This window comes from Triticum urartu, chromosome 3, assembly GCF_003073215.2.
Source record: "Triticum urartu cultivar G1812 chromosome 3, Tu2.1, whole genome shotgun sequence".
In the NCBI taxonomy this organism is placed as follows: domain Eukaryota; kingdom Viridiplantae; phylum Streptophyta; class Magnoliopsida; order Poales; family Poaceae; genus Triticum; species Triticum urartu.
Window position 1 is genome coordinate 373,399,800 of NC_053024.1, and position 12,199 is coordinate 373,411,998.

Sequence of the window (12,199 nt, forward strand, 5' to 3'; positions counted from 1 at the left end):
AAAAGAGGGAAATGGAATGGAATGAACGGAGGAGAAAACAACATCTTCTACCTTAAATGAGCTTGCAAAAGCATTTTTTGGAGAAGGTTCAAAACGGAGTTGTTGGAAAAACCAACAACAAAAAGAGTAAGCTTGTTGTGGGCTTATGGAAAACATCTCAAAACTGAGTTGAAATTCTGCCACTGACGAAAACGATAGATTGGATTGATAAGAATAAGAAGACGAGGAACTTATACCACCGGGAGGATAAAAGAACTTGGGTCAATTATAAGCACCATAATAGCAACAATCCTTAGGGAAAGCTTTAGGTGAAATATAACCCAAGATAACTCCAACGAAGAGGTTGATGGATTGAGAAGAGCTCATGCTGGAAGAGATTGACGGGTTTAACTGTCTCATTCTTAACAACAAGTGAATCATGGAGCATGAACTCAAATTATCAAGAATGACATAATACCACCTCCAATGATACGGTAGAAAGGACTACACTTCGGAATGCGAGAAGAAGAAATGCTTGAGCTCCTTAGAAAAGAATCTCAATGAACACTTGGAGAAGGAATTATTTCCTTGATGAACCATCATGTAGAACATCCATGAAGAACTCCGTTTAAACAAAAGAATGATCAAACGGAAGGAAAGAGAAGTTTAAAACACAAGGTGAATCCTTGTACCGATTTAGATGAATCTCCATGGAGAAATAGTTGAAAAAAGGTTGGAACTCCGGGAAAAAGAGAAGATGAAACAATTGAAATAGAGAATTTGAAGAACCTCCGGAATAAGGAATTAATCATTAGGATGAAACAAGAATAAGAATTACATTATGCTTGTCCTTCATCAATTAAATTGCTGATAAACAATGGATTTGGCACACTACTTATTCCCGTTGCAAAGGATAGAAGAGAGATATAGCATAAACTTGAGAAAGGTCTTCCACGAACCACCGGTAGGATTTGGAAGAACAAATGAATTGATATGATAACCAAGGAAGAGAGATCTTGAACGAACCACCGTAAGAATTGAAAATGGAATTAGAAAAAAAGCACAAATCACCGCGAACAATTAACGAATGAACGAAGATGCTTGAGGGAATTTAGATCCCTGAGAACGAAGAGATCATGAGCTAAATAGAGAATGTTTGAATGATGCACCGGTAAGATTTTGAGAACACTTGCTGAAAACCGAGAATGAATAATTCTTCTGAAATGATGGGCTTCGGAGGAAAGAAAATAAAACAACTCATGAAATGCTTCAGGTGGATGAAAAGAATTTTCACAATCAAAACAATTATGAGAGGATGGCATAAAGCTAGAAACATGAATCTTCGAGATAATGGAGTAAGATATGGAGGAAAAATTCTTCTTCGGTCTTCAAAATTCGAGAATGATGACGAGAAACACTACCATGAATTGTTTAGGCACTCTGGAGTAATGAAAAGCGAAGAGGTTGAACCAACAATGAAAAGAGTTTGAAAGATCTTGGTGAAAGACATATGACAGATGATGACTCATTCTTACGTCAAACTTCGAAAACAAATTTGATAGATAGCTTTGGGAAAAATAAGAAGAGTCAGGTAAGATCCTGGGAAAGACCTGTGGGTTAGGGCCCACTCAAAAGATACACCGTAGAACAATTTAAAAGAGAGAATGCACTGGTTGAGTTAAATGGCTTGAATGAGATAACAACCTCAAAATATCTTGGACGGATTGATAATGGAGACACAAATCTTCTGAGATATCTTCAGCACTCCAGAACAATTGAATAGCGAGAAATGACTGAACGCGAGGTGCACCGGTATGAGAAGGTATTTGAAACGAGGAAAGGATATGATCAATGAAGCTTGACTTGAATCCACCGGAGAAGAAAAGAATGAAGAATGGTGAATGAGTAGAGCATCTTCAAGAGAACCACCGGGTGAGAACATGAAAGAATGGAGAGACTTCACATCAATAAAAGGATACTTGAATAAGAAATCTGAGTCCTTGAAGAAACAAGGGTGGGAGGGTGGGAAAACAAAGGCAACTTGGAGACGGATGAAACAAACACCGTTGAGAAGAACTGATACTTGATCTAGAGGATGTTGAAAAAGATCGGATCCACTTGAAGAGAAACACACCGGTTGAAAAGACATTGATCAAGAAGGATTTGTATTCCCATAGGAACATGGGAATACCATTTAGGAAAGGTATGGAATCAACTCTTGACTTCGAAGCAACTCGAATACCACAACTCACAAAAAAACAAAGGATTGGCTTGCAGAATAAGCCGGAACAAACATATGATAGAGATTTCTTCCAAAGTTTTCGTGGTGGGGCCTACACAGGCTCGATCGTACAGCACCATCATGTACAAGGCAGTGCACATGACATACGAAGCGTCCCCGAGTCGGCATAGCCAAGGACTCTTTAAGACACAACAAGACCACCGTAAAACCAACCGTGGATAGGCGGACCACTAGACATCGAACCCCAATTTCATATCATACATCTGTCAGAAAGATATCCTAGGAGCTACTTGAATTCCCACTTATAAACTCCTGAAATTTTCCGGTTATGCAATCAGGTGTTGGGGATACAGGGGAAGCATAATATCTCACCCAAAACTAACAAATCCTACATCCAGCTGTATCCATCCTTCAACACATAACCAAGAAACCTTCAGAAATCGTTTACCTCGACCTTCGAAAAACATCCGTTATACGAGTTATGGCAATACTCTCGAACTCCCGCCCTAGTACTGGGTGGCGTCGAGGTTATCTCACCAACAACTGCATAAAAGAGATTTTCGATGTCGGTGAAAAAAATCAGGTATTCCAGAATTGCAACGATAAAATTGTGACGACAACACCTCAGAGCTCAACTCCCCGGGACACTGCCACAACCCCTAAATGACAGGAGGCACCAAGAACAATGTTCTTGTCACAAAACCATCAGAACGATTCCAAGATACCCGTGTGATCCTAATTTTTTTAGTGAAATTTGAGAAGAGAAGAGTGAAAACTCTACGTCAGGATGCCTCCCCAGAGCGACGAAGGGACTGAGGAGTAAAAAGAATTCCTAACTCTCTAATATATATAATCCTATAAGACTCAAAATATTTTTCTAGACTCAACAACGCCAGCGATTCGATCAAATAGGGGGCTCCTAAGGTCGGGGAAGGCTCTGATTACCAACTTGTAACACCCTCGATGCAGCTATATCTCCCACGTGTCGAAGCACGACTTAGAGGCATAACCGCATTGAAAGCAATGTCGCAAGTGAGGTAATCTTCACACAAACCATGTAATACATAAGGGAAAAGATACATAGTTGGCTTACAATCACCACTTCACACAATTACATGAATAAATCATTACATCATCCAGATACACACAAGGTCCGACTACGGAACCAAAATAAAAGAAGACTACCCCAAATGCTACACAAATCCCCGATCGACCCCAATTGGGCTCCACTACTGATCAACTAGAACGAAACAACACAAAGAACAAGATCTTCATCGAGCTCTTTCTTGAACTTGGTTGCGTCACCTGCACGATATCATCGGCACCTGCAAACTGGTTTTGGAAGTATCTGTGAGTCACGGGGACTCAGCAATCTCACACCCTCGCGATCAAGACTATTTAAGCTTATAGGAGGGGTAAAAGTATGAGGTGGAGCTGCAGCAAGCGACTGTCATATATGGTGGCTAACATACGCAAATGAGAGCGAGAAGAGAAGGCAAAGCACGGTCGAGAAACTATGATCAAGAAGTGATCCTAGAACAACCTACGTCAAGCATAACTCCAACACCGTGTTCACTTCCCGGACTCTGCCGAGAAGAGACCATCACGGTTACACACGCGGTTGATGTATTTTAATTAAGATCAACTTCAAGTTTTCTACAACCGGACATTAACAAATTCCCATCTGCCCATAACCGCGGGCACGGCTTTGGAAAGTTCAAATCCTTGCAAGGTGTCCCAACTTAGCCCATCACAAGCTCTCATGGTCAACGAAGGATATTCCTTCTCCCAAGACAATCCGATTAGACTCGGCATCCCGGTTACAAGACATCCTCGACAATGGTAAAACAAGTCCAGCAAAGCCGCCCGAATGTGCCGACAAAACCCGATAGGAGCTGCACATATCTCGTTCTCAGGGCACACTCAGATGAGACTAGCTATGAGTAAAACCAACCCTCAAGTTTCCCCGAGGTGGCCCCGCAGGCAACTCCGTTCAGACCAACACTCAGAGGAGCACTGGCCGGGGGGGGGGGGTTAAATAAAGATGACCCTTGGGTAGGCCTACCCAAGGGAAAGAAAAGGCTAGGTGGCAAATGGTAAAACCAATGTTGGGCCTTGCTAGAGGAGTTTTATTCAAGGCGAACTATCAAGGGGTTCCCATTATAACCCAACCGTGTAAGGAACGCAAAATCCGGGAACATAACACTGATATGACGGAAACTAGGGCGGCAAGAGTGGAACAAAACACCAGGCATAAGGCCGAGCCTTCCACCCTTTACCAAGTATATAGATGCATTAATTAAATAAGATATATTGTGATATCCCAACAAAATATCCATGTTCCAACATGGAACAACTCCAATCTTCACCTGCAACTAACAACGTTATAAGAGGGGCTGAGCAAAGCGGTAACATAGCCAAACAACGGTTTGCTAGGACAAGGTGGGTTAGAGGCTTGGCTTAACAATATGGGAGGCATGATAAGCAAGTGGTAGGTATCGCAGCATAGGCATAGCAAAAGAGCGAGCAACTAGCAAGCAAAGATAGAAGTGATTTCGAGGGTATGGTCATCTTGCCTGAAATCCCGCAAGGAAGAAGAACGAGTCCATGAAGAAGACAAACGGACGTAGTCGAACGGGTCCTCACAAACGCGACATTATCGGAACTAACCCGAAGAAGCAACACCGGAAAGAAGCACACAACATAGTAAACAACCAACAAATGAACAAGGCATGATATGCGGGATGCGGTATGTGATGCATATGCATGATTTGGAAAGGAATGATTGAACCTGGCCTCAACATGTAAATCCAAGAGTGCCACTGGAAAGAGGAGTTTATTTCGGTCGAAAACGATATAAAGATCACCGGAATCGGATGCATGGTTTGGAAAAGGCAAGCAAAACAAATATGGCACCGGACTGCGATAAACAGCAAGTAGCCATCTAAATGCATCAAGATAAAAATGCTACAACACTCAAACATGACAACAAAATGCATGGCAGGGATCCACTCATGATGCTTGACAAGAGATGAACACTGAACTACGGCTAATTCACTCAATAGCAAACTCAAACAAGCATGGGAAAAGGGCAAACGATAACAGATTTCAGACTTAGTGAAATTAACACATGTCTGGAATTTATCAGCAGGAAGCAATGTTTAGAGCACGATAACTACATGCTACAGGAACATAGCATGACAAAGCAAGGCATGGCATGAAGCTAATCTAAGCACATAACAAAAGTCCCTTAGTTACCTTGAGCCAAAAGGGATCATAAAATACAATTGCAAGCATGTGAATATAGCAAAAACATAAACAGATTCAGACTTAGTGAAAAAACTGGAGCATGCAAAACAGATTAACAAGTAGGCATGTTTACGAGCTCGATGCACTCACTACGAGGCATTGCATGACAAACTAAGCCTACACCCATCAAGAAGACATGGCATAGAATCTAGACATGGCAAGAACAACAACATAGCATGCACGGATCAATAGCAACAACCTCAGCAAAATTGCTAAACATGTTAACAATCTGCCAGGAACATTTTATAGCAAACGTAGAGCTCGATTGACTCAAGATAGGGTGCTCCATAATTGCAAACAAAGACATGGATGGATAGAGCACAACAATATTAACAAAACATCCTTACTGATCATCCTCAAAACAGGCACGGATCACTTGGAAACAACATGAACATATGGCCTAAAAACAAAAACAGGACAAGGACTTGGTAAAATTCTAAGTCCCTGAAATCAGCATCAATGAGTAGGCTACTTTGCATGCTTGTCCTAGTCACCACAAAGATCACAAAATACATGGCATATACCCCTGTAAATATGGCATGGCATTCTACAAAACACATGTAGAGCTCAGGATCATAGCATGTACACAATAATCATGGCAAAAATGCCAAAATGCCATTTGCTGAAACAGATCTGACATAGTCCTCACATAGCCCTCTTCCAACAGCGTTTCAGGCATCAAGATGAGCTCAAATGAAAATGATGCAATGAGATGAAATGATGTACTCGTCGAGGCGAACATTTTGATATGCTACACGCATGAATCGGACCTATGATGAGGAAGTTATTATGCAAATAATATGCCTAAAAATATGCAAAAACTAGGGACTTAGAAGAAATAGACCTCGCCCAGATCTAGGGTTTCGCGGCACGGACTTCGAGGCGAGGCCGGAGCAGAGGCGGTGGAGCAGTCCGGCGAGGCGCGGGGCGGCGGATCCGGTCGACCCCGACCCTGATCCGGCCGGAGGGGGTGCCGGCGATGAGGAGACCGGTGACGGCGATGGGCGAACGCGAGGTGCTCGGCACGGAGGAGTGGAGGCGGGGGGCAGCGGTTGGCGGCGGAGATCTCGTAGGCGGGAGGCGGCGCGTTGCGGTGGAGCGAAACAGCGGCGGCGCGCGCTCTGCGACGAACAGCGGCGAGCGCTGCAGTGGGGAGAGGCGGCGGAGGAGAGAGAGCTGGCGAGTGGGGCTCCTGGCGCGCGGGCGGAGGCGGATCTGGGCCCGCGCAGGCCCCGGATGGGCTCCGCGGGCCGCGGCGGCGGAGGGAGCTGAGGTGGCGGCCTCTCATTGGTGCGGCCGGCGGTGATGCTGACCTGGCAGCCCACGATTGGCCGGGGCGACGTGGAGAGGAGCGGCGGACATGTCCGGCACGGCGCAGATGCGTCCGGACGCGCGGAAGAGGAGAGACCTAGGGTTTGTACCGCGGAATTTTCGGGGGAGGCCACATATTTATAGGTAGAGGGAGCTAGGAGAGTCCAAATGAGGTGCGGTTTTCGTCCACGGGATCGTGATCGAACGACCGAGATGATGGAGAGGGTTTAGGTGGGTTTTGGGCCACTTTAGAGAGGTGTTGGGCTGCAACACACACGAGGCCTTTTCGGTCCCTCGATTAACCGTTGGAGTATCAAACGAAGTCCAAATGGCACGAAACTTGACATGCGATCTACCGGTAGTAAACCAAGGCCGCATGAAATGTCTCGGTCCAATCCAAAAACGTTTAACACTCGCACATGAAAAGAGGTAGAAAGGGACACCGGGTGACATAGGAACGCCGGATTGCAAAACGGACAACGGGGAAAATGCTCGGATGCATGAGACGAACATGTATGCAAAATAAATGCACATGATGACACGATATGACATGCATGACACGTAAGCAATGACAAGGCAACAACAGCGAATAACTGGAGGACACCTGGCACATCGGTCTCGGGGCGTTACAACGAGGGACGTCGAGCTGTTGCGCTGGACGACGTCGTCGGGGAAGAGGCTCCGGCTGGGCAGCGGTGACGTGGCGGACGGAGGAGGGTGGGGTTTCGCAGCTGGAGCGGAGAGGTTATGGCGGCCTGGGATTTCAAATGGCGAAAAGGGGGCGATGGGAGGGGGTGAAGCATGACTTAGGAACACGCTTGTCCAAAATGTAGGGTGTGTTACAAAAGTACCCCCCCACCGATTTGAACTTGCGGCCCTTTCGGCTCAGGGTTAGAAGGGGGATTTCGCGTGTCGGGATTTGGCAGCTGGAGGGAGTTTTCGCGCGCGTTGTAATTTCGGGATAGCAAGGCGCGGGTTGTGAAGGCGCCAGTTTTGGGAGCACGATATCCGAATTTTTGGGATATAACAAGACGCGGGTTGAATTTTAGGGACAAGCCTAACGTGTAGTAATATTGTACTTGTATGTACCAAATCAATTCGCACTTCCCTCAACCAAAAAGAAAATGAAAAAAATAAAACTATTCACACCACACAAAGAGAGAGTCTTGCCCCGTTTTACTATACAAATGCTATTCAAAGCTACTCCCTCCTTCCATCTATATAGGGCCTAATGCGTTTTTCGATGCTAACTTTGACCAAATATTAGAGCAATGATATATGACATGCAACTTACACAAAGCACACCATTAAATTTGTCTGTGAAAGGTTCTTTCAATGATATAATTTTCACATTGTGCATGTCATGTACTATTAATCTTGTCAATAGTCAAAGGCGGTCTTAAAAATCTCATTACGCCCTATATAGATGGAAGAAGGGAGTATGAATCCATGTTATGTCTGATTAAATTTTTTCTCTTGATGTATAATGCATGTAACCTACTCATACCAACATTTTAGTGCATTCCAAATGTCTATACTACCGCTGCAATTCGAACTAAATTTGAATTCGTTTCTCTATTTCAATAAGAATCTACAATCATGATTTTTGCCAACTTCAACCATCATAGTTTCCTTGCTATCCGCCAGATATAAATCAGACGGCCTATAATGCAGGATGGCAGGCACACCATCATCAACAACTCCATTTTTATAAGAGTAGAGATAAAACATATTAAATGTAGTATACCATGTTCATAACCACACCATGTGTATCACCGTTATATATATTCACACATCCATCGGTTTGAAACACTATGATAAATTCTTCAAATATCCGAATTCGCTTTTTATAATGAAGTATATATGATCTCTATTCGTCTTTTACACCCACACAACCCTCTTATCTCTGTAGCTAGCGCTAACTTTCTCTTGTGCATGCACACGCCCGCATCCCTCTCACCCTCCCTCAGCATTCTCTAGCTCCATCGTGCAAATTCGTCTTTTCACTTTAGGTTGTTCACCCACAGTGTGTGTAGGCCCCCCAGCTCCTTCTTTACGGCACACATCGATCGATATGCCTCTCTAGCCAGGTGTGCCTAGCACAAACACAAGCTTCCCCTCTTCTCTTGTCACCGTCCATGCCTCACTCCCACCACTCTTTTCATCATTCTCATACTCGCACACTCCTCCCCCTCGATATAGTATGCCTCTCGTACCACCTCCTACATGCATCCCTCTCTCTCTATCCTTCTCCTCATGCCTCATTTGCTTCTAACGCACACATGCATGTATACCGATCGATCTCCCAACATATACCTAGATCGACTTTAACTACCCCCCCATCGATCGACGTACCCCACAAGTTATGTCTCTCCTTTATCTTACAAAGGGCGATTGATCTTCCTATGTAGTTACGTCTGCTTACCACAGCCACATCGTCCCCCCTCATCATTCGTGCATGCCTCCTGACCCATCTCTCACACGCACGTGCATAGACAACAAGCAGCCATCTCCTCTCTTATTGATATTGCGGGTGTGCCCTCCGTTTGTCTAGCAAGCCTATCCCACCATTTGTTAGAAGCAACTCCACTACCACCCCCTCCAACACTCTAGCTCTGTCTCTCTCCCAACCTTATTCTTCTCCTGCACATATGCATGGATGTCGATCGAACTCCCTTAATACATGAGGCAGATCGATCTCCTTAATACATGAGGTAGGCCTCTCTCCTCCTCCACACATATACCAACCATTGTACCTCTATAGTTAATTGGGCCTCCCTCTTCCCCCACCACACACCGATAGTCGAGCGCTGCAGGTAGGTATCCATGCCACAGAGACAAACTGCACATGTCCCATCTCGCGTTCTAGTAGGCCAACCACTCTATATCTTTGACATGGGCACACACAAATTCGATGCCACTCTTTATCGATCGCGCGCGCGCGCACACACACACACACACATCATCCCTCTCTTCGATTCTATGGACACCTCAAGCCGATGATACCTCCACTCTCTTCTCGTGGATCGCCCCCTCTATATATATGTTATATCCAGGACTCTATTTCACACACATTGCATATGTTAAATTTTTTGATTGACCCCCCCCCCCCAAAAAAAACTCTCAAGAACCCACACACTATATCTCTCTAGGTTTCTACCTCTCTCACACAACCCCACGCAGGTGGTGTACGTATACAAGAAGAGAATAGGTGCACCGTGCACGTACTCACGCTTCGTGCCCAGCCACACCAGCGCAGGTACACGGTGGAGCTCATTTCTTTAAGAAATGGCAGCCCACATGCTAATTTGAACGCCTGTAGCGGTTGTTTACCTAGGGAGGTCATGTACCACGCGTGCACGAAACAAAGTTCGACTTGACGCGTTGCTGCGTTATTTTTAAATAAAGTTATAGCGCTCAATGGCACGTACACATAATATAAAACGATTTTTATGGAGGAAAAGGTAGTCCGCTCTTCAGAGTATCTCACACAAGGCTCCGGTGGCCTCTCTCTCTCTCTCACCGTTGGTCACTGATCCGGCTGCATCCCATCCGCCGGGGGAAAGGGAGTGCGGTGGCCTCTCTCTCTCTCACCGTTGGTCACTGATCCGGCCGCATCCCGTCCGTCGGGGGAAAGGGAGTGCGGTGGCCTCTCTCTCTCACCGTTGGTCACTGATCCGGCCGCATCCCGTCCGCCGGGGGAAAGGGAGGAAGTGCATCGTTTCTCCGTTCGACGGCGCCGAGGCAGCACGTCCTGATCTGCGGTACACACCGTTCTCTCTGACCAAGCTCCAGCGCGGTAGGGCCTACGCCACCTGCTCGCAGATTCCGCCTGCCGCCGCTCACCTAGTTACATCCCGACGACCTCCAGGTATCCCCTCCGGCCTTGCTCCACTGCCCGTTTTCCCACGTCGCTGCATGTGGATCTTCCATAGTTCTTTGCCCAAAACGTTGCTCGTTAGGCGTACTTTCCATATTGCATTCTCGTCCTCACACCGTTCTAGACAAACACAACCATGTTGTTATCTTCCCTTAGGACAAGTAATATGCTTCTTTTTTGTCGTCGCATGTGTCATCAACTGTTATTGGCCAGTAATTGTTTCCTTTCTACCTCTTTTTTGCAAACAGGGCTATCCATTTCACGTCGTTGCTATTGCGACCTTTTGGTGAACTGCACAAATCACTTTTTTCTTAAGAGTGTTTTGTGCAGTTGTACTAAAATGTCACACGGGCAACGTCTCTACATTTCAGTGCGACTACACAAAGGGAGATTGGTTTTGCTCTATCCTCCTCATCCAACTCCGAGCCTAATCTTCTCCAACTAGTTAGTCTCAAGAGAGACTCCAAAGCTGACCGGCTTCCATTTGTGTGTTTATTGTTTCATCAGCAGTCCTCTATTATCGTAATCACACTTGATATCTTTGGAACAAGGACACTCAGCTCTATTTTAGTGGAACTGCACAAAATGATCGGAATGTTGCATGCTCCAGACAGCTACTTTTTTTCCCAACATGCCTTGTTGATTTAGACAGAGCTGGGGGGACGTTGCTGCCAATGAAAGCATGGATCAATTTTAATTTAACACCTTCTCACAACTTTGTCTTCAGTTGTGATGTAATTATTAGCTATGATCTGCTAATAATTGACATGCATTAGCAAGGAAGTTAGTTTTTTATTGTTTCCAAGAGAGCATCGATGGCAAGACACGCGAAACAAAAGCTGAAAGCTCACACCATTGTACAATTTCATGTCGCTGGAAAATTATTTGTATAGTACGTCAATTATGTAAACAAATGATGGAAGCTTGATAGCATTGCCAGAAGCCTCTTCATCATCCGGGTCCATGTGCCATGCACAAAATTATACTCCTTCGTTCCTAAATATTTGTCTTTTTGCAAATTTCAAACGAGCATATTTTAGAGTGTAGATGCACTCATTTTGCTTCGTATGTGTACTCCCTCCGTTCCTAAATATTCTATTCGTCTTAACAGAGATTTCAACAAGTGACTACATACGGAGCAAAATGAGTGAATCTACACTCTAAAATATGTCTATATACATCCGTATGTGCCAGTCCATTTGAAATCTCTAAAAAGACAAATATTTGAGAGAGAGAGTAGTCACTCGTTGAAATCTCTAGAAAGACAAATACTCCAGAGTATATTTAAGAACCGAGGGGGTAGTGCACAACCGCATGGGAGACTCAGCCCGGTCGTTGCACCGCATTAATAGTGAGTAATGAGCAGTCAAATCATAAGCCCCACCTTTCCCACTGTAAGTTGCTCTGAAGAAGCAACCATCAATACGCTCTTCTTTGAATCCGCTCATACTACTCCATCCGTCACTGTTTATACAACG